Here is a 21032-nt window from a genome sequence, read left to right as displayed (position 1 = left end):
AAACCACCTAGGTCAGCTTGTAATTGTGGTCTCTTATCAATGGTGGAGCTCCAGTACCTTCATTGACAGGCGAACATTGCAGCGCCAAATTTATGAATGCGATGAATTCATCATGTCAAAAGTTGACAGTAAATGCACTTAGAGGCAAAATAAAAGACAGCCTGATGGGCGGTTGAGTTGTGGCATTATGTATGGCTAAAACTCAACTAGCGGAGTGGAAAGGGCCAAATCAAAATCCAGAGGTTAGCTGTAGGTGACTGTAGTATTTCCCTTTACAGTCAGTTTCGTTCTTCTGTGTTGCAGGAGATGTGACACTTCCTGAAAGTGCTGTACAATGTGTCAGCGCCGTGTATGTGTGATCGTGCGTTCGGATCGTAGGGCACTGCACCGACTGTAATGTAAAGACTTCCCCAAGCCCAGCTCGACCAGATCCGGGAGGTAAGACGGGGTTTAGGGACGAGTTCCCTAAAGTGACTTGCCGCTGAGAGCGTCCGTGTCCAGAAATGTTCGTGTTAACCCAAATTCCCTGACTGATTTCAGGAGTGCTTTAAAGCAAGAGTAAACGTGTTGGGTCCTAGACCTAGGTGTTACTTTGAAACTTTTATTCTGATATAAATAATAATCCGTTGAAGTGAGATTCAGGCGTTTTCCTCCTTGTGAGCGATAATGGTGTTGGGGTGGGGGGGGGGGTGTCCCCCCACCTCCAACCATTGCCGTTAAAATGGCGCTGCTGAGTGCAATCCAAACAGTTTGTCTTTTTTAATCACTCCCAAAGGAAATGCTGTGTGCAAATTGACATTATTATTAGCACCGCTTCTGCAATACTTGAAGCTGCGCCGAGCGATCAGCTGATTCGATACCGCCTGGTTGGAGCCGAGCCTTTACTCTGTCCGGGTAACAGTCCCTATCACTGGCCAGAGTGACAGGCTATAAACACAGGAGGAAGTGTGGCAAAATGTCAGTTTCGAAAATCTCTGGTCCAGTGAATTTTTTTGTAAATTATTATATTTTCTGGTATTTCCATTTTCTCTGTAGCTTCAACACAATCATATTACCGAAGTCTCCCTAGAGGCATCAGGCAGTGGTAATTGTTTAAAAATATGTTTGTTTTAATATTGCTGAGCTGTGAGAAATTGCGGGTGGTGATGTCAGTGGATAAAAGCTCACCACATTTGTAGGGCATTCCTTTATTTTCTATTTTAACACAGGCCATGGATCACCTGGATTAAAAAGTGAACAGAGGCATGTCACATGAGCACATAAACTTCATTTACTATATACCGCCAACAGTGATCACTGGGCTCTGGCGGAGACACTGCGGATTAGCTAGTGTATTGAACAAGTGGTTCAATTTATCGCCAATGACTTGGTGTCTCTGCTCGCCCCCAGCTTCCCCAAGTTTAATTAATATGGACATTTAGAAAATAGCTCCGGGGTTGGAGGTTGAACTACAAAAAAAAGCGAGTGATTTATAACTGCCTTTCTAATCATTTGATGCTATAATAACGTTTGCAGTTGAGGCTTTAATCAAGCGCCCACTGCAACTGCACTTCATAACATTCACATGTGAAACATTAGCAGTTGTGAGGTAATTAGGACAACGTAACCACTAGCGCATTTAAAAACAATTTTCAGTTGATGCTCAGGGTTTTTTCTGTTCTGCAGTTGTTAAAAGCTGGTAATACTGGAACACTCAAAAAAAATGTTTCCATTATTCTCCCTCAATGGCAGGAAAAATTATAATGCCAGATAAGAAAATGTACTTTACATAACTTGATTCACTATAACCCAAATATTTTTTAAACATTTCATGTATAGAGAACACTTACTGCTCACAAGCATACGTACTGTAACATTTTAAAATCATGGTATGGCAAAACAATCTGAAGCATTTTATAATGGCATAACCGAACCTCAACATTTATAATGGAAACATTGGCCTAGGAATTGGTTTGCACCTGAATTCAGGTGTGAGGTCAATGCTGGCCACAACCGCCACAGCAAAACTGATGCATAAACTTAGTCACCTTGCATTATCAAGTTGTGGCCAGCCTGCTGGAGGAGCTAGTGGCACCCCAAGAGATAAGTGTACTAGTCATGAAGAGGCGGTCAATTGACAGGGACACCAGGTCTTTAGTAAGTCTGGAAAGGCAGAATGGGAATTGAGGGGAGGGTGAGTAGCAGCCAGCAGCAGCCCACTGTTTCAATGCAGATCCAGGAGAATTCCTGCTGCTCCTAGTTTGGATAAGTAAAAATGTTGCTAGCAGTTCCTTTAAGTACCATTGATTTGGCCTGAGATAACTGACAGGAGCGTGAAAGCCACATGTTGTAGTTAGTCACAATCTAATTTTGCAAAGGGACTTGCAATAGCCATTAGGTACTCCATTTGCATAGGTGTTGATGGGCAGCGATTGCCATTTCAGGAGATAGGCCCCTTTTAATCTAGATTATGCAGGACATGGCATTGATCAGCACTTGGTCATGTCAAATTAGTTAGCGTGCAGAGTCATCCAGGGCATCTGACTGGTTCTGGGAAACAATTTCTAGGCCCATGAGTCAAATTTATACGAAGCCATATGTAAAATCTTTTACCATCACAGTTTGTTAATGAACTAATCAAATATATCTAAAGTTTTTTTTAGAATTGCAATTGAAATTCATAATGTCCAAACTAAGTTTTAAGCAAAATTCAAAAACTTACATTTCACAATGACATTATTAAATTTATCCTTTAATTTAGCTTTTGTGTTTTTTTAATACCTTCATGTAAAAGTTCAATTCCTGACACCAGATTATGGTTTGCAACATTCTCCATTATTGTAAGTGACCGAGACCAGGTGCACACAATATTTTTAATCAGTGGGCATGCAGAGAAATAGAACAATACAACTATGTTTTCTTTCCTCAGGTAGAGACATATAACCTTGTCATTGTCTTTCCTTCCCGATCCTGATTTTCTGTACAAATTGTTAAAGAAAAGCTCAAGATCTTATAGTCCAATTGTTGTGAAAAGCTGACATTCCCAGTTAATTATGACAAGTGTTTTTGTGAACAAGACCCCCAGAGAGACTGAATTTCCTACAAACAAAAGAAACATGTTTCTTATCCCATCTTCATTCTTCTATCTTTTTATCTCAAAACTGCCTTGCTAAGTGTTTCCTAACATAGTTATGAAGACAGATGAATCATACCTTTTATAGTTTCAGCAAGCAATTAAAGCACTTGTGTCATCTAAAATTGTACCTTGGCAAAGCAAACACCAAAGCAACCAGAAAATGAAAAATTTTGAACTATTTCATTATTTCTAGCTACAATACAAATCTACGAGCTATCTGTATGCAAATGAAACCACAAAACTTTAATTATATGATCTGAAACCAAATCTTTATCCTACATATCTTACATTCTTCCAATTCTCCTATTATCACTGACCTACATTGGCTCCCAGTTCACTAGCATATCAACTTTAAAATTCTCATTCTTGTTTCCAAATCCCTCCAAGACCTCCCGATCTCTGTAATCTCCTCCAGTCCTACGCACCTTAAGAGATCTTTGTGCTCCTTCTAGTCTGGCCATTCTGTGTCTGTGATTTTAATTGCTCCATCATTGGTGGCCATGCTTTCAGCTGCATAGGCCCTAATCTCTGAAATTTCCTCCCTAAACCTTTCCATTCTCTCTCCTCTTTTAAGATGCTCCTTAATACTTACCTCTCTGTTCAAGCTTTTGGTTATCTGTCCTAATATCTCTTTATGTGCTTTGGTGTCTAATTTTGTTTCAAGATGGTCCTGTGAAGAGCCTCGGGACTTATTACATTAAATGTACTATATAAATGCAAGTTCTTGTTGTTGTATACTTGAAAGCCCAAGTTCTCCCAAAGACCGGGTCTTGGATTTAATGAAATTGATTTTCAGGCTTTCATCTGGCATTGATAGGGTGGTAACAGGCTCAAAAAGAGGTTGGTACCCTTACTACTCCGTTAACAGTGGCAATGCAGTTGGCTCCAATTTGAAAGTTGCTAAGCCCCCTTTATGGAAATTGGTTGTGCTATAAAAAAAGGACTGCAAGTTTAATTTTTTGTTGGAACTAGTTGGAGTCTGCACCATGCAAGCTTCAATCATTTCCAATAGAATGGGACAATGCAACTGAATAGGCCCACCAAAGCTATATGTTGAATTATTTTGTGGCCTGCAGATGACAGCACTTTTCTGGGTGCCAGAAAAATAATTGGGTCACTACCACCCCGGGACCCCACCCTCCACATTTGCATTCCCCTCGTGCAACTCGCATTGCTGTCAACTGCCACAGCCTGATCCTGAGGCTTCAGTCAAGCAATTTGCCTGTCAGGGTCTCATAATTATGGGGTTCTCTTCACCACTTTAACAGGTGGCTGACAACACAGTCTGTTGGTCGCTCACCCAAAATGATTTTATCTGGAATTAGTTGCAGTTTCGCAGTTTCTCAGGATGCATCAGCAGCATTTAGATAACCAAATGATTGGATGCCTTTCTATCAGTATCTAACCAAATCTATTTGGGTTTTCCCAAAAATAATTTGAAGAAATGCTAGATGACAAATTTCAAAAGTTTTAGTGAGGTAACACTGGCGTGTTCAGACATACAGAGCACTGCTCGTTTTTCCGGAGATGAATATAAGCAAAGCCTACTGGCAAAATTTCTCTGGCTTGAGGCAACATATGGTAGATGCTTGTAACCTTACATGCAAAGAATACAATATTACCTGTAAAAGAGATAAGAAAATGTCTAAATCTGCTTTCTTGCAAGCCCCCAATAATTTTTAAAAAAGGAAAACAAACATATTGCTGGGTGCTTTTAGAACTTATAAGCTTGAGCTGTCACTATTACAACTGTGTTTTATATATGTATATAATATATATATGTGAGATTACATCGGTTTCTTATTAAAAACCTTTGTTGCTTGTTGACTGACAAGAAAATGTATATAACAATCAAAAATCTTACACTTTCACTGCCATTCTCTTAAGATTGAAAGTGGTCAATGAGTGAGATTTATGATTAAAGTTCTAAATACATTTAAACACAAAGTTATGATTTTTAGTGGTGAAATGTGTCTCAGTGGATTAATTTTAAATACTCAAAATGATTTACCCCAAATACGTTGACTGAGGGTATATCGGATGATTTGGTGATACCAGGACATATCAAAGTATCATTCTAATTAAATCATTATAAAGTAAATGAGTGCGATGTGACAGGCCTGATATCACAGTGTCCTCTTTAATGATCAAACAACAAAAGAATCACAATTACTTTATAAGATTGGGTCTATGTAAGAAGGCTGTTCCAGCCAATTGATCTTATTCTTCTGGAATACAACCCGTTTTTAACTACTCTGGTGTTACTGCACCTTATTCTGTACTAACTCTCTCACATATTACGACATTGTGCTGACACTCTAGTTATCTATACTTACAGCACACAAAGATCATAACCATAGATATTAGAATACTGTGAGATTTGTGAATACCACATTTAATATAACAGTGCAATTTATCCTAATAAATATTCTATTTAGCAAAATCCTCTAGAATATCCTCTATTATTTTCAAAGAGAATTTTAGCACTGTAGCAACTTAGATTAAACCTATCACTGATTTTATTTTCAATGTGGTACCCACAAATTAAGCCATGAGATGATGTGTCCCCTAGCTGGGGAGTCTAGAACATGCAAATGTCAGGCAAAAAGGGCTGAGATTTCTACTCAAGGGTTGTGAATCTTTGGAATTCTCTATTCCAGGAAGCTGTGGATGTATTCAGTGCAGATATTGATAGATTATTGGAATCTACAGGCATCAAGGAACATGGGCATGGTGCAGGAAAATGGAGTTGAGATAGACCAGCAACAAGAATCTTATTGAATGGAGGAACAGGCTCAAAGGGCCAAATAACCCAATTCTACTTCTCTTTATTAGGTTCTTAAGTCTGATTAGCACCCGTGACAGCTGCTGTCATTAATTTGGAGTAACATACATGTTGTTTATCAATAATAAATGTTTATTCATGCATCCTACTTTCATATACCATACTGGAATATAGATAAAATACAAATGTGTAAATTAATTGGCAGTGTTGTTAACGCCTTCCTATTAATTTGCCCGATGTTGACAAATCTGGTAAGTGGGTATCCCTCCCTGTGCTGAAGGGTCTAGTTGGTGGCCTCGGTTCTGGAGTTGCAGCCGTTTGGGGTCGAGCCCGTCTGCTGACGACGCTGGAGCACAGCGGATGCGGTGGAGCTGCGGCGAGCGCTGCTGCCTTATGGGAGCAGATGGAAAGTGCGGGGATTTCCGACTCTCTGCCGCTGGCGCCTGACTCCCGCTGCTGTGAGCAGCCACAGGCAAGCACCGTCTGTGACTGTGTTTCCGCTCTGGGATCTGCGCTGCCTTCATTCCATTCTGGTGTTCAGAATAAACACCTTTTTTCACCGTGAGGAGGAAGAAGGCACATTCACTTGAAAGTCCTTTTTGAGTTAAGTCTGGGGAAAGATTAAATTCAAATCTCTCATATCGCCTTACAGACCGAACTTGGAAACCGAGAACCATATCCCTGTTTAACCAAGGATTAATGGGAAGCGGTACAGAGGGGGTAAAGGTTTCAAGAAAATGTTTATGCAAATTTGTTTAAAGGCATCGTGGAAATGTTTCACTGATCAAAATAACTTATTTATATAGTGCCTTTTAGAGAGGATATTCCAAAGTGCAGCCAATCAAGTATTTTTTTTTTGGTCCTTGTTGCAATTTGGAAAACGAATTAGCCAATTTGCACACAGCAAGCTCCCACAAACAGCAGTGTGATACTGACCAGATGATCTGTTTTTGTAAAGTTGGTTGAGGGATAAATACTGGCCAAGACATTAGGGAGAACGCCTCTGCTCTTTTTCAAAGTAGACCATGGAATATTATATCCACCTGAAAGGGCAGACTCACTTTAACATCTCATCCAAAAAGTGTCACCTCCAAGAGCACAGCACTCTCTCCCTCAGTAGTGTACTGAGTATCAGCTTTGATTTTTGTGCTTAAGTCTTGAATAGGACTTGAACCCATGACCTACTGACTCAGAGTGGTCAAGTGAGCCACAGCTGACGGAGTAGTTAGGTTTGGGAGGTGTGTGTGATGGGGGAAGATATGTGTTCGAGAAAACTGCTTGTTTGAATTGGTTTACAGCTTTTTTCCGATGACCTGACAATTGACATGTTTCTGCAGTCATTCTGGAGAGATAGCAGGATGCAGCAAAAGCCGGTTGACATATTCATATTTCAGTGTTTTAGGATACTATATATGTGTGTCTGTGTGTGTGTGTATCCATAAGGAAAAACCAGTCGACTTTGGAAATGGAGGGTACCAGTAAAACTTGTCTGAGCTAGTTTTTCCTTAGAGTTTCCACTTGGGAACGAGCAGACACGACACCAGTTTCACCAACATGAAGTCACGCCGAAGTTTCTGTGTAACTCTTTTGAGTACAAACACGTTTCCATCTGTTTCAGATGAAGTTACATTGTTTCATAGTTTGCCATTGTGAGATTTGAACTCTTGATCTTAGGGTTACAAACCCAGTACCATAACCACTTGGCCATTTAGGCCAAGCTCCGAAGTTTCTGTGTAAATGCATTAGCATAAGCTTGAATGTAAAAGTTCCCATTAATCAGTGCAATCAAGCAACACAATTGATGGTAATCAATTTGTAACTGGAACAAGGCTACCTCCATCATCACAAAGAGGAATGGGATTGTCAGAAAACAGAGACATTCTTTAATTTTTTAAACTAATTTATCTGCAGAAGAGCAGGGCAGATCAATTGACTGACTTAATATTCTTGGTGTTACTTTTTAATTGGCTTCAATTGACTGCTGGTAAAGTCGTTAAGCATGGGTGCTTGAACGTCTGAGACTTTGGTTCCAATGTGATGGTTATGGGCACAGCTCATTACACTTAAAATTCCATGCACTTTTGTGCTATTTCATTGCATCTGCCCAGATTAAGCTGCTATTTGGATGGAAATCATGGAACACTGCTGGCGATAAACTTTAGGTATTAAGTATATAGCAGGTATCTGGTATGCAAATAATGTAACATCAAGGGGACAAAGGAAATAGAATAGTATGTTATCCTGTTGTTCAAAAAATAGTGAAGTATGACTTAGAATTTAGAAGCCAATTAATATTGATAATAGAAAAGTGCTCAATAGTGTTCACAGATGGTATCTGTGTTAACCTTGGTCGCAAATTAACTCCATTTTTTTTTGAAAAGGCTTCCAAGTCAAGAAGAAAGATAATCAGTGGATCTAATGTGCTTTGACTTTCAGAAAGATTTAGGCTCTTAAAGAAGTTTAAGGTCCATGGTGTTCATGATACTATCAAGTACTTCCTCTTAAGAAGTGATTGTACTACGAATATGGTAGTTGGTTTTCCTTTAAAAAGAATTGACCAAAAAAATTAAGTCATAGAGGTAAGCTCAGCAGGAAACCACTGTATTTCAGTGCAATGGGAAAAACAGCAACATTATATACAAAGAGGAGCTGTGCTCATGGCCAGCTTGACCACTCAGAAAAACTCCAGGTCAGCAAAAAAAGCAAGCCCAGTAATAGCAGCTCCACCAGGCTGTATCAATGGGGATAGGTCACTGTCTAAGACCTTTCTGCCAGAGTGCACCGAGGGGCTGGGAAAGGTATAGATCTCTCGGGCTGTACGGCTCACAATAAACGTATGCAATGAATACTAATTGTATTATAATTGTATTGAAGCACCTCAGAGTGCAACATGGGGCAGAATTTTCAGGGTGACGTGCGGTGATGTTGGGTGAGCATCCCGACGTCACCACGCGCCATCGTGATATTTTGTTGGGCGGGCGTACGATGAATTGTGACACGTGCCCACCAATGATTAACGGGCTAGTTAAGGCCCTTAACTCGGCAATCGATGTTGATTTTCAGGCGCCAGTGCGATCTCTGGCTCGGCGCACGGGCGCAATGGGTAAGCGACTTTTTAATAAATCTCATCCACAGCCAGGATAAGAGGGCTCAGTGGGGTTGTCTATCTGGTCTGTGAGTATTTATTGCAGCAAGTATTTTAAACTTGCCTGTGTGATCTGTAGCAGTTCAGAACGAATTCCAGCAGCTTTCTGTGTACTTTGAAGCATCAGGTCAGCACTCTTCCGTCAGGAATCTTTATCAAGCCTGCAACTTTCCAGAGGCCTCCCTTTAGCCTGGATATGGGTTCTGACATATCTACTGGAAGCAGCTCCTCTGAGGAGGAAGGGAGGGCTAGAATGAGAAGGTGGCCAGGAGTGCACAATCAGCCTCCAGAGGAGCCACCTTTGGGAATACAGGCGCAGGCACAAGGGGCGCAAGGCCAAGAGATAGTCCAAGGTGGAAGGGGCCACAGAAGATGCCACTATCCTGCTGCCAGGGTATGCAGGCGGCCAAGCAGCTACCTCAATATGACTGCAGTGCCGAAGGAGGCTCTGACTGTCAAGGGAGACAGTCAACTACATCTGTCAGATGATTGGCCCTGAGATTGGTCCTAACTGTGTGGGTGGACACCCCATGCCAGCGGCTCTGAAGGTCACAGTTGCCCTCAACTTCTATGCCTCTGGCTCTTTCCAGGGCTCGGTGGGTGATCTTTGTGGTGTATCCCAATCAGCTGTCCACACTTGTGTCAAGCAGGTTACAGACGCTCTGTTCAGACTGGCATTGACCTATGTCCACTTCCACTGGGACCAGGCAAGTCGGGCAGAGCGAGCCAGAGGCTTCGCGGCCATTGCTGGCTTCCCTCGTGTCCAGGGTGCAATAGACTGTACACATGTGGCCATCAAGGCACCAGCAGGTGAGCCCGGTGCCTTCGTCAACAGGAAGGGCTTCCACTCCATGATGCAGATTCTGCAAGTTTGTACAAGGTACCCAGGCAGCTCTCACGATGCCTACATCCTCAGACACTCCTAGGTGCCAGGGCTGTTCAGTGCTTCGGCTCGGCTTGATGGATGGCTGGTGGGTGACAAGGGCTGTCCCCTCAGAATGTGGCTCATGACACTTCTCCGCCATCTAAGAACAGAAGCTGAGGAGCACTACTTTAGGAGCCACGCCTCCACAAGGGCTGTGGTGGAGAGAACCATCGGTCTTCTCAAAATACGTTTCCGATGCCTGGACCATTCAGAGGGCGCACTCCAGTAGTCCCCAGATCGTGTCTTGGTGATAGTGGTAGCGTGCTGCACTCTCCAAAATCTTGTGCTGGAAGGGGGGGATGCAGTGGACGATGAAGACGTTGACGCAGGGGATGCGGCTGTACACGATGAGTCCAGCACTGATTTGGAGGATGAGGAAGCACAGGGGAATGATAAGGGACTAAATGTTGACCTGGGATTACACCAAGGAGGCAGGGACACCCAGGAGACTTTAATCCAACAAGCCTTCAGCTAGCTCCACAGAAATAAATCAGGAGGACCAGCCTTGCCTGGCACTTCCATACTTGGCACTTAAGTGCTACATCTGCCACTTCATCAGTTGCAAATAAGGGCTTTGGACATAAACCTCCACCACGAACACCAAGCGAAGCATGGTTTCATGCAACACTCCCAGGTGCTCCTGCACACCTGGCCGCATTTCCTGCAGCTGCTGCTTTGCGGACGACTCCAGAGGTACATCATCACGCCCTGACTCAGCATATGCCTGGTCCCCTGCAGTTCTCCGGCTGCTGGTGCCATTGACACCGTCTGTCTCTGCCATCTCCTCCAGCAATTGTGAAGTGCCCTCTTCACTGTGCCCTGCGACACTAGCCGACGTTGCAATTCCCACCAATTTGCTAGTATCTGCGCTGGCGCCTGCCTGGCAGAAATGGTGTGACGCAAGTGACAGTTCATGGCCTCAGGTGTGAGAGCGGGCATCTGGAATGGAGCCTGGTCGCCAGCCTCTGATGATGCTGAAAATAACAAGGACACTGGATCAGTTAGCGTCCACACAGTGACACACTTCATCCCTTTTCCCCCAGGCTCATTATGCACTCAACCTTCCAGAACCTAAGAAGACGAACATTAGTGGGGTGGCAAATAGTCAGGAGTAGGCCCAAACATTACAAGCAGATACAGACGGGCTGGTCAGATGGCCTAAGGAATGCCAAATGGAATGTTATGTGGATAAGTGTGAGGTGATGCACTTAGGCAGGAGAAACAAGGTACAGGGATACACGAGGAATGGTAGGACCGTGGAAAGTAAGGAGGATCAGAGGGACCTTGCTGGGCATGTCAACAGGCCCGTTAAGGTAGTTGGACAGGCACATAAGGTGTTTAAGAAGGTAAGTGCCATACTTGCCTTTATTAGCTGAGGAATAGAATGTAGGAACAGGGAGGTCATGTTGTAAGTGGTGAAAATGCTGCTGCGGCCACAGCTACACTTCTGCGTGCAGTTGTGATCAGCGCTTCATGGGAGGGATGTGATTGGAGTGAAGAGCGTGCAGAGGTCGCTGACCAGGATGCATGATGGGCTGGAGAGTTGGAGTTATGAGGACACATAGCATAGACTGGGGATATTTGTCGCGGAGCACAGGAGATTGAGGTGTGATATTATTGAGCTTCATAACATTATGAGGGACATAGATAGGGTGGACAGAAAGCAACTTTTCCCCTTGGCGGAGGGATGACTAACCTGGTGGCATTTATTTAAGGTAAGGGGCATGTGGTTGACAGATGAGGTAATGAGGAACTCTTGCACACAGTAATGTGGGACGCATTGGCTGAAAGGGTGGTGGACACAGAAAATCCCCGAACATGTAATAAGTATTTGGATGTGCAGTTGCGATGCCATGGCATACAAGGCCATGGGGATAGTGGTCAGAAATGGGATAAGGCAACTTTGGAAGGTGCTGGACACACACATCTTCGAAGGGCTGAGGGACCTTTGTCTATGACCCACAAGTCTGACTCTATCAGCCTGTGAATGAGCAGATTGCTACATTAACGATTCCAACAATCATCAGTGCTTTGGATGGTGGGAAGACAGAGCGGATGTGACTGTGGACCTCAGAAACCTGGCCGTCCACCCCAGCCTCACCGACACTGTGGACCTGGGTGCATAGAGCGTTTCAAGCTCCAGGGCCTCCTGCTCAAAACGGCTCAATATCACCAACTGGGCCTGGCCATCTCCAGTGCGCAAACGCTCATAAGCATTGTGCGCATTTTTCTCCTGCAAAACAGGGAAGACCATTCACTGGGGCTAATTGCACATGTACTCTGCACGCGCAGGCCACACCCCAAGCACAATGACCCATCTGAGGCCTCCAGTGCCTCCTGTCCATGCTACTGCTGATTGGTCACAAAAATATAGTACAACTGCTCCAAACGCACTTCCCCCCTCCCCTCCCCTCCAACAGCCACCTTGGACATATTCTGCGTCCATCACTTTCAGAAACACAAAGTCTTAGCTCCCATGGCAAGGAGACGCAACTAGGTATGGCGCCAAGGGCACCAGATGACTCTTGGCCATGAGACCATGAGGCTCCCCTTCTGCCGTCTCATCACCCCGAATAAGACGTGTTGGAGTTCTGAGTTTGCGCCTAGCTGCATCTCCTGTAGGTTGTCCCCAGACTAGTCATGTGCAACTGCTAGCAACACATGGTGCGGGGAGAACTCATCTTCTCATGAACCATTGGGGCTGATGTAAGCATGGTCACTATTTGCTTGATCACTCAGCGTGCGACAAATGCCCAACATGAGTCAATGCAGTCACAACAGTAAGACTTGGGGAGGGGTTGGCCTCAAAGGCTAAGGCTACCTGCTGGGTTAACACCAACATGGTACTCACCCTTCCAGAGCGCAACAAATCGTTGAAGCGCTTACAGCACTGGATCCAGATGCGTCGCACCACGCAGTGGGAACTCACCACCTCCGCCACCTCCCCCCAGGCACACTTCGTCATGTGGGGGGGGCCACCCCTTCCCATCCTGGGGAAACAGCACCTCCCACGGTGCTGCCGCCTCCTTGAGAAGGGCAGCAAGGCAATCATCAGATAATTGAGGGGCATATTGGTCCCCCACTGGCCTACCCTGCAGCCTGCCCTACTCCTGGCCCCCACACTGCAGCCTGCCCTCCTCCTCTGGCCTTCCCTCTACATTGGCTTGCTGTGCAGACCTCCTGCGGTACCATCTGCAATCGGCCATAGTGAACAGCCTAAAGGAGGCTGCCAGGCCTTTTTTTAAACAGACTGCCGGGTCGCCATTGTACCTGGCGGTCTGTACATATCTGCCACAAACTTTAGACTCCCGCTCTCTATGGGAGTCAAATGTGTTGGGCAAGCCTTAATTGGCCCACTTGTGCAAAATGGCGGTGCAGCCCGTGTTGGCACCTGCTCCGCCCGCCCGCCAAATGGAAAATTTTGGCCATGGTGTATGTTGATAACTCCAATACCATTGCACTACCTGACTGTCTGTAATGACCATATTGAAATAACTGTAACATTCATTGATTGTATTGAAGCACCTCGTGTTCCATGTGTAAAAGTTGAATCTGATTACACTTGTTGTGATGGCAATTTAGAAATATTTTGTAATGTTCGTTCAGATATTTAATGAATAAAGTATAATTTTCAAAAAAATAGCTCCACCAGGGTGCATCATGGTGAAGAGCAAGTACCATTCAACCACTGGGGAGCAGCACCACTGGGTGTGGCACATCTTGTGGTGCAAACCAACATTCTCAGCAATCACTGGTGAAGTCAATATACTGCTTGCAACTTCTGGACAAAAGATGTAGTAAGGTGCAATGGCACTTTTGAATTCATGCTAGAATTCTAAAAGCTGATGAAAGACTGCATCGTTTCATACTGAATGGTTGGTCATGGTTGTTAAGTGAAATTATTTAATGTGTATGTTTACTTATGTCCTATGTAAGAATTTGTCTACTAAAAAATAGTGCAGTGGCTAAAACAGCTTTTGGTCAACATCTTCAATACCCCCTAATTTAGCTCAGTAGCAAATTTTATTTTATAATGCTCCTGTGAAGTGCTTTTGGACATTACCATATTAAAGGTACCTATAAGTTATTGTTGAAGGTCTGGTCACCCTGATTTTTAAAACACAAACTAAAAATTAACTAACAATCAAACTAAAATGAAAATGAAAATAACATGATCAAAATTAGAATAAATATTCCACATAGTGCTCACTTCAGGAAAATGTGCATTTTTTCTTATTTAAACCATTCTAAATTAATATAAGGAACAACTTTGGTAACAAGCAACTCTTAGCATTAACTGACAAAAGGTAGAGCAAATATACATTCAGTTGGTAACACTCCTACCTCTAAAACAGGAAGTTGTGGGTTGAAGCTCCTCCATAGGACATAACTTATATGATGTCCTGGAGTGGAATTTGAACCTACAACTTACTGACTCAGAGCTGGGAGTCACTGCACTGCAGCACTGTTGGAGTACTTTGTTGTAAGAAATGTTGGCCCAGATCTTAAGATCAGCGTGCTACCGGCGAAGTTTTCTGCGCCTCAACAGTATTGTGCATTTTCAGCCGGGCCCTCTGATCACAGCTGTAGCAGAAATGAGCCAGCGCAGACTCTCCAAGGCAAAAGCAAAAAACTGCGGATGCTGGAAATCCAAAACAAAAACAAAAATACCTGGAAAAACTCAGCAGGTCTGACAGCATCTGCGGAGAGGAGCATAATTAACGTTTCGAATCCATATGACTCTTCAACAGAACTAAGGAAAAATAGAAAAGAGGTGAAATATAAGCTGGTTTAAGGGGGGTTGGGACAGGTAGACCTGGATAGAGGTCCATTGATAGTTGGAGATAACCAAAAGATGTCATAGACAAAAGGACAAAGAGGTGTTGAAGCTGGTGATATTATCTAAGGAATGTGATAATAAAGGTACAGATATCCCTAGTGGGGGTGGGGTGGGGGGGAAGGGATCGAAATAGGCTAAAAGGCAGAGATAAAACAATGGATGGAAATATATTTAAAAATAATGGAACTAAGTGGGAAAAGAAAAATCTATATAAATTATTGGAAAAAAGGGGGATCGGAAAGGTGGGTGGGGATGGAGGAGAGAGTTCATGATCTAAAATTGTTGAACTCAATATTCAGTCCGGAAGGCTGTAAAGTGCCTAGTCGGAAGATGAGGTGCTGTTCCACCAGCTTGCGTTGAGCTTCACTGGAACAATGCAGCAAGCCAAGGACAGACATGTGGGCATGAGAGCAGGGTGGAGTGTTGAAATGGCAAGCGACAGGGAGGTCTGGGTCATGCTTGCAGACAGACCAAGATGGGTAAGCATAGAAGAAAACGGACGAAGAGAGGACACACCCCCTTTTATGATAGTAGGTTCCATATTCGGGTAAGTTTTAAAGGTCTTGAGTGTTTCAATGAGTGAGTGGGTTAGTGAGTGAGTGGATGGGTCGTCGAGTTGGGGGGTAGCCAGGGTCGGGAGGTAGTTGGCTCAGGTCGGTCGGGTAGTGATTGAGGTTGTGGTGCTCAGTTCAGTTACATTGGTTAATTTGAGTTATACTAGAAATTAAACGTGTAAAATTTCCAGGGTAAGTACCCAGGCAGGTCCCATGGATTTGACCCAAGTCTCTGACCCTGAGCTCAGGGCCGGAGACATTCGTGGAGAATCCAGAGCCCATCAGAAGTTTAAACTTTGTGGACAATTACAGCGCATGTGTGTGCACCTGGACTTCCATAGGGTCCTGATGTGCAACACAAACTCAAGAGCAGATTTCGCTGCTCTGAACATTAAAAGATTTACTTCATTGTCTTTCAGATTAGTTTTTAAACAACATCTGCCCAGGACATAAAAGATTCCATGACACTATTTGAAGAGCAGACAGTTTTCTTAGTTTCCTGACCAATATTTCTCTCTGAACTAACTCCACCCAAATTAGATTATCTGCTATTGATTGCTGTTTTTGGGATTTGGATGTGTGCAAATTAACTGCTATATTTAGCAGAAATGACCACACTTCAGACAGTGATTCATTGATTAGAAAGTGCTTTAGGAAAGTCATTTGATGTGGTAGCTGCTACATAAATGCATTCTTAAATTACAAGAAAGAAGATTAATATTATGGGATGTTATTTTAATTGATCTAAAATTATGTTCTCAGGGCACATCTCGCAGATGTATTTGACCCCAGGTCTGCCACCAGTTTTTATTTTTATAATGTATAAGGTAGCCAACTTTAGTTGGTCATATTCCAGGAGATGTCATCAGAAATGATGTCATGGAGACTTACTTTAAGAATGTGGGTCCATTTCTCGATGGGGACTCATTTTCTTAAATGGAGCCATTGGATAAAGAGAAAAGTAACTTAACTGTTCAATGCAATTTGCTTGAGATTCACTGAAGGATTTCTCAGTGAAATTTTGATTATTTTCAAGTCGTAATTTTGAAAAAAGGATTAAAAGAATTTAGTAGATAATTGTGGGCATGGGATTTTGACTTATTTAGTTTAATTGCCTGGTGATTCAATGCCACTTTCTAAGCTGGAGCTGAAGGGTTCCAGACACAGATTCCTGCCTGCCCTCCTCGCTGGAATCATCAGCTGCAGCTCATGATGGGGCAGCAGCTCCCCGCCACGGAAGTGGATCGGGATTGCTTCTTGGCCACTGCCCAGGAAGGGATAAGCTGACAGCGTTGACACTCAGTATAATGGATCTGGCTTTCCCCACGCTCCTCGGCAACCTGTCAGTTTGTGGTGCTGGGACGAGGCACAGGTGCTGCTAATTCCCTCCCAGCATCTCTACATCTGTGTTGGGCAAGGAGTGAGCCTCCTGCACATGCTCTATCCCTGGGACAATGGTCTCGCGCTTAGCGCCTGCTTGCTGCCGAAGTGCCAATTTCCCCCACCCACTCACATCGCAATCGCCCCAGGGGCAGCTGTTGAACAGCTCTCCGAGCCTCCCATCTAGCAAACCAGCAGCCAGAAACACGATAGTCGTCATTCCGTTACTTGGAGTCACTCCTGCAGCTACTCCTTCTGCAGCTCGTTCACTGTGCTTGCTGAGGGATTCTGGGATGGGAGCAGGGGGTGCGAGTTCACAGTTTGCACCAGAACATTTTGCAAGGCAGCTAGGAGGGGTTCCCTTTGACTTTTCTCTACAACTACATACAAGTTTTAACCTACACGGCGGTAAAAAACAGACAACGGTGTTTATGAGAGCAGTATGAGTGCTTGACCCATGTCGGTGCTGTTTACGTCTTATGTCATCACACTGCCAAGTACACCAACAGATCACCGTTTTACAAAGAATGATGAGTTGTGTGCGAATTATTGTGCATATTAATTTATTTGCTTAAAATAATGTTTTAAAACTCCCCGGAATGCTTTCAATAGCCAATGGGAGATTGATGCCAATTCCAGGAGGCTCATGGCCACTTTGTGAGGATTGGCAACCTTAATAACTTATCTTAGTAGTAGTTATTTGTTTTCCAACCTTGTCAGGAGAAGCCAAATTTGTTGCAGTCATGAAGTTTTTGTGTCATTAATCATCTTAGTTCCTCTTTTGAATGTTCATTGATATAAGTTTATATGAAGGCCTGTGATGTGAGACTATCATTCTAACATGTACAGGGGAAGGATCATGAATTGAAAAGTTAAAAAATATGAATAGATCTGTAAACTTATTGATTCTGTTGCAACAGAGAAGTTCTGTCAGGCTCTGGTCAACTAAGTGTTGGGCAGAAGCTTGTTAATTTTTTTTAAGCTCTCTCATTTTCCTCCTCCCCCTTCCCAACCCCGTCTCCTCCTCCTCTATGTCATTCACACACACAGTCGTTGATAGAAGCTGACTAAAAAGACAGGAAGAATTAATTTGTCTGTTTGATGTTTTGGAGACTGGAACACAAGTGCTGCGGTGAACATAGTGGAATGGAACACTGTTATAAATGGTTTTGATATTGTCAATGTCATTGGCTTGACTTTTTTTTTGGAGATGACAATCATTGAAAAACTATTTGTACCTATACTCTGAGCACTTCCTAAATTTTAACATGCACTCAGCAGATACTGAGAGAGAAGACCTTGTTGGTTAGTCTTTTCTCAGTAATTTCCTTTAATACTCCTTTATGCACATGATTTTATTCTTGGACTATGTGGCTCAGTACTAAAATCACATGTTGGAGTCATCATAACAAAACTGAAACTTGTGGGAGGACTTGGATTGTGAAAGTTTTCTTCCTGTAGACTGCTGCAGAAATTGCATTTTGGTTCCAAAGGCATCAAAGTGTCCTAAAAAAAGGTCCGTCATGGATAAATTTCTTTTTGAGCCTACATTCTAACCAAGGGGCATTACATAATAGAAAAATTAGTACTAACTAAATATTGTGTGAATAAATGCTGCTCTTTGTTGAGTTTGAGATGCATAATATTCTTTCTGTAGAAGGGAATGCTGCTTAAGATGTGCTGCTTTGTTGTGAAAGTGCAATTTTTAAGAAAGTCGTCTGTCAACCATGTAAAATTATTTGATTCTCAAAAACAACAAGAAACTTTAAAGGGTAATTCATTTTACAAAATATTTGAACAACTAAAGGATTTAGCTTGAAATAGAGCTAAACTGGATTTCTAGAATCATTTGATTAAAGTCAGACCTCTTTCAACAATCATGTGAACCCTGAGTTTATTTTTAAGACAGTTTCAAATCAGTCAAAGTACCAAGTTCTTTCAATAACAAGAATGGAGGAAAATCCATACCTGCAAAAATCTGCTCAGAGCTTTATTTTGCATTAAGCATTGAAATATTTCTTCTGTTGGGGATAACAGTAAATCTAATCAAAACAACAAAGAAACAAGATGAGGTGTACAAGAATAGTAACCATACCATGATGATATTTGTGTCTCAAAACAATAGTGACAAAGTTAGACTAAGAAATTATTAAACTTGCAATTCCGTTACTAGCTATTAAGTACCAACTTATATTTGTCCAGAATTTCTTGGAAAAATAAGGTGAGGCTAATGGTGCTCTCTGTTATTTATGTGCAAATGGTATAGCATCTTCAGGAGAAGATATTCAAAAGTTGCTGGCCACGTAGTGCTGCTGCATCATTAGTTTAATGAAAATGACATCTCACTGTCTCACTAATAAAATGCATTGAATGGTGTCCAGATGCATCATCCAAAACTCTCAGTAAATCCCATTCAGCCACTGGGCTCGTTGATCTACGTTTTCTCCCTGACTGATAGCGATTCAATTTTAAAATTCTCATTCTTGTTTTCAAATCTTTCCATGGCCTCACCTCACCATGCCTCTAACCTCTTCCAATCCTTGTGCCTTAGGATATTTTACTCTATGCTAATAGTTGATGTAGATCTCTGCGCTCCTCCAATTTTAGCCTCTTGTGCATCATTGATTTTCTTTCCTCCACCACTGGTGGCCATACCTTCAGTTACTTAGGCCCTAAGCTCAGGTACTCCTTCCCTAAAAATTCTGTATCTCTACCTCTCCTCCTTTATGATGCTCCTTAAAACCTACCTCTTTGTCCAAGATTTTGGCCACCTGTCCTAATCTCTCTTTCTATGGCTTGGTGTCACACTTTGTTAATCTGAAGTCCCTTAGAACATTTTGCTATGTTAAAGGCACTATATAAATATCTGTGTTGTTGTATTTGCATGCTCAATATAAATGTGACTTGCCATAAAAAATAAAGTCTTGCCCATTTCAGCCTTATGTTGTTAAAAATGTACTTAAGTGTTATTTACAGCCAAACCTCTCCAGCTCTAAAATGTAACAATTACAAGTGTAGAGTTTAATTCCTTTAGCTTTCAATTGTTGTTAGAGATTTTAAAAATGTAAAATCCTATTTTTCTTTTCTCTCTCTCAATCAAATCTTTCTTTTCCTGTCCTTATTTTACTTTCTACACCTGACATGGCATTGAATTCACCCACTCTGATTTACACGTCCTTCCTTGGGTTGTTAATTTTGCAATCCTTTAACCTGATTAGTTAAGGAGGTAAACCATTTCTTGCCCTTTTCACTCAGTTCTCAATTGCCCTGTTTCTCTTCCTGTGACATTATCATCTCACTCTTAGTAACTAGCTATGCAAGAAAGTTAAATATCTAAATGTGCAAGGACAGGATTAACTAATGGTAGATGCTGTTATATGCCCTGCTATAACAAGATCTGGGTCATTGTGTCAACTTAACAAGGATAGTCCTGTAGTTGAAGAGTTTCTTATATTTAATGAGCCAGAAAAGTAGTGATCAAATAAAATTTTATTTGGTGTTGAGGAATGTATCATTCCATAAATGTTCTGGAACTAGTCTGACATTTTGCTGGATATTACCAGGTTCTGAAATTGCTTGCAACATCATGAATAATCAATAAATATGACTGCAGTAATAAAATATGTCCTTCAATACACCACCATCTGTCCATAAGAGTACAGCCTGTTCCTTATCCAACTCAAAATCGCCATGCTAATCCCACTGGAATCTATCTTGTTAAGTAGCTTTTGAACATGGGGTTGCATCTTCCAGGCAGGGGGCGGAGCCCACTCACCGATGTGGGGTGATGTCGGGGGGGTGTCCTGATGTCACCGCGTGTCATTTAGATTTTCAGTTCGGCGGCCGCGCAGTCGAATCGGCTGCGCGTCCACTGAACTTTCAAAGGCCATTAAAAAAGTAATTAAACTGATTAATGGACCTGCCTGTCCAACATTAAGTTTGGCAGGCAGGCAAAGAGCCCAGGCGGCCTTCAGAAAAAACATGAAACATTATCCATGGGCGGGATGAGGTTTCATGAGGGTATTAAAATTTGTTTGAAATGTCTAAATAAAGGAAATTGACATGTCCCAGCTCATGTGACAGTGTCACATGAGGGGACATCAGGAATATTTTTTTCTGCCTTTGATGAAATTTTGAATCTTGAGCTGACCTCCCTGAGGCAGCACTTGCCTCAGGGAGACCTGTGTGCTCTTTTGCGCGCATGCGCGTAAGAGTGCACTCCCAGCTCAGGGAATCCCCCCCCTGCCTGCACAGGGAGCGCACAGTGCTCCTGAACGGATGTCACGCT

At 42.7% G+C, this 21032-nt stretch overlaps 1 protein-coding gene across 1 annotated transcript in view; it reads left to right on the top strand.

Moving 5' to 3' along the window:
• Nucleotides 1–267: 267 nt before the first annotated feature.
• Nucleotides 268–21032, top strand: part of LOC121275446 (TNF receptor-associated factor 5-like) — a 59821-nt gene continuing 39056 nt past the window's right edge. The window contains exon 1 of the mRNA XM_041183068.1: nt 268–438. The gene's annotated coding sequence lies outside the window, so the exon portion shown is untranslated. The remainder of the gene's footprint in view (nt 439–21032) is intronic.

This window comes from Carcharodon carcharias, chromosome 2 (assembly GCF_017639515.1).
Source record: "Carcharodon carcharias isolate sCarCar2 chromosome 2, sCarCar2.pri, whole genome shotgun sequence".
In the NCBI taxonomy this organism is placed as follows: domain Eukaryota; kingdom Metazoa; phylum Chordata; class Chondrichthyes; order Lamniformes; family Lamnidae; genus Carcharodon; species Carcharodon carcharias.
The sequence above is the reverse complement of the archived record's forward strand: the minus strand, read 5'-3'. Positions and strand labels throughout refer to the sequence as shown.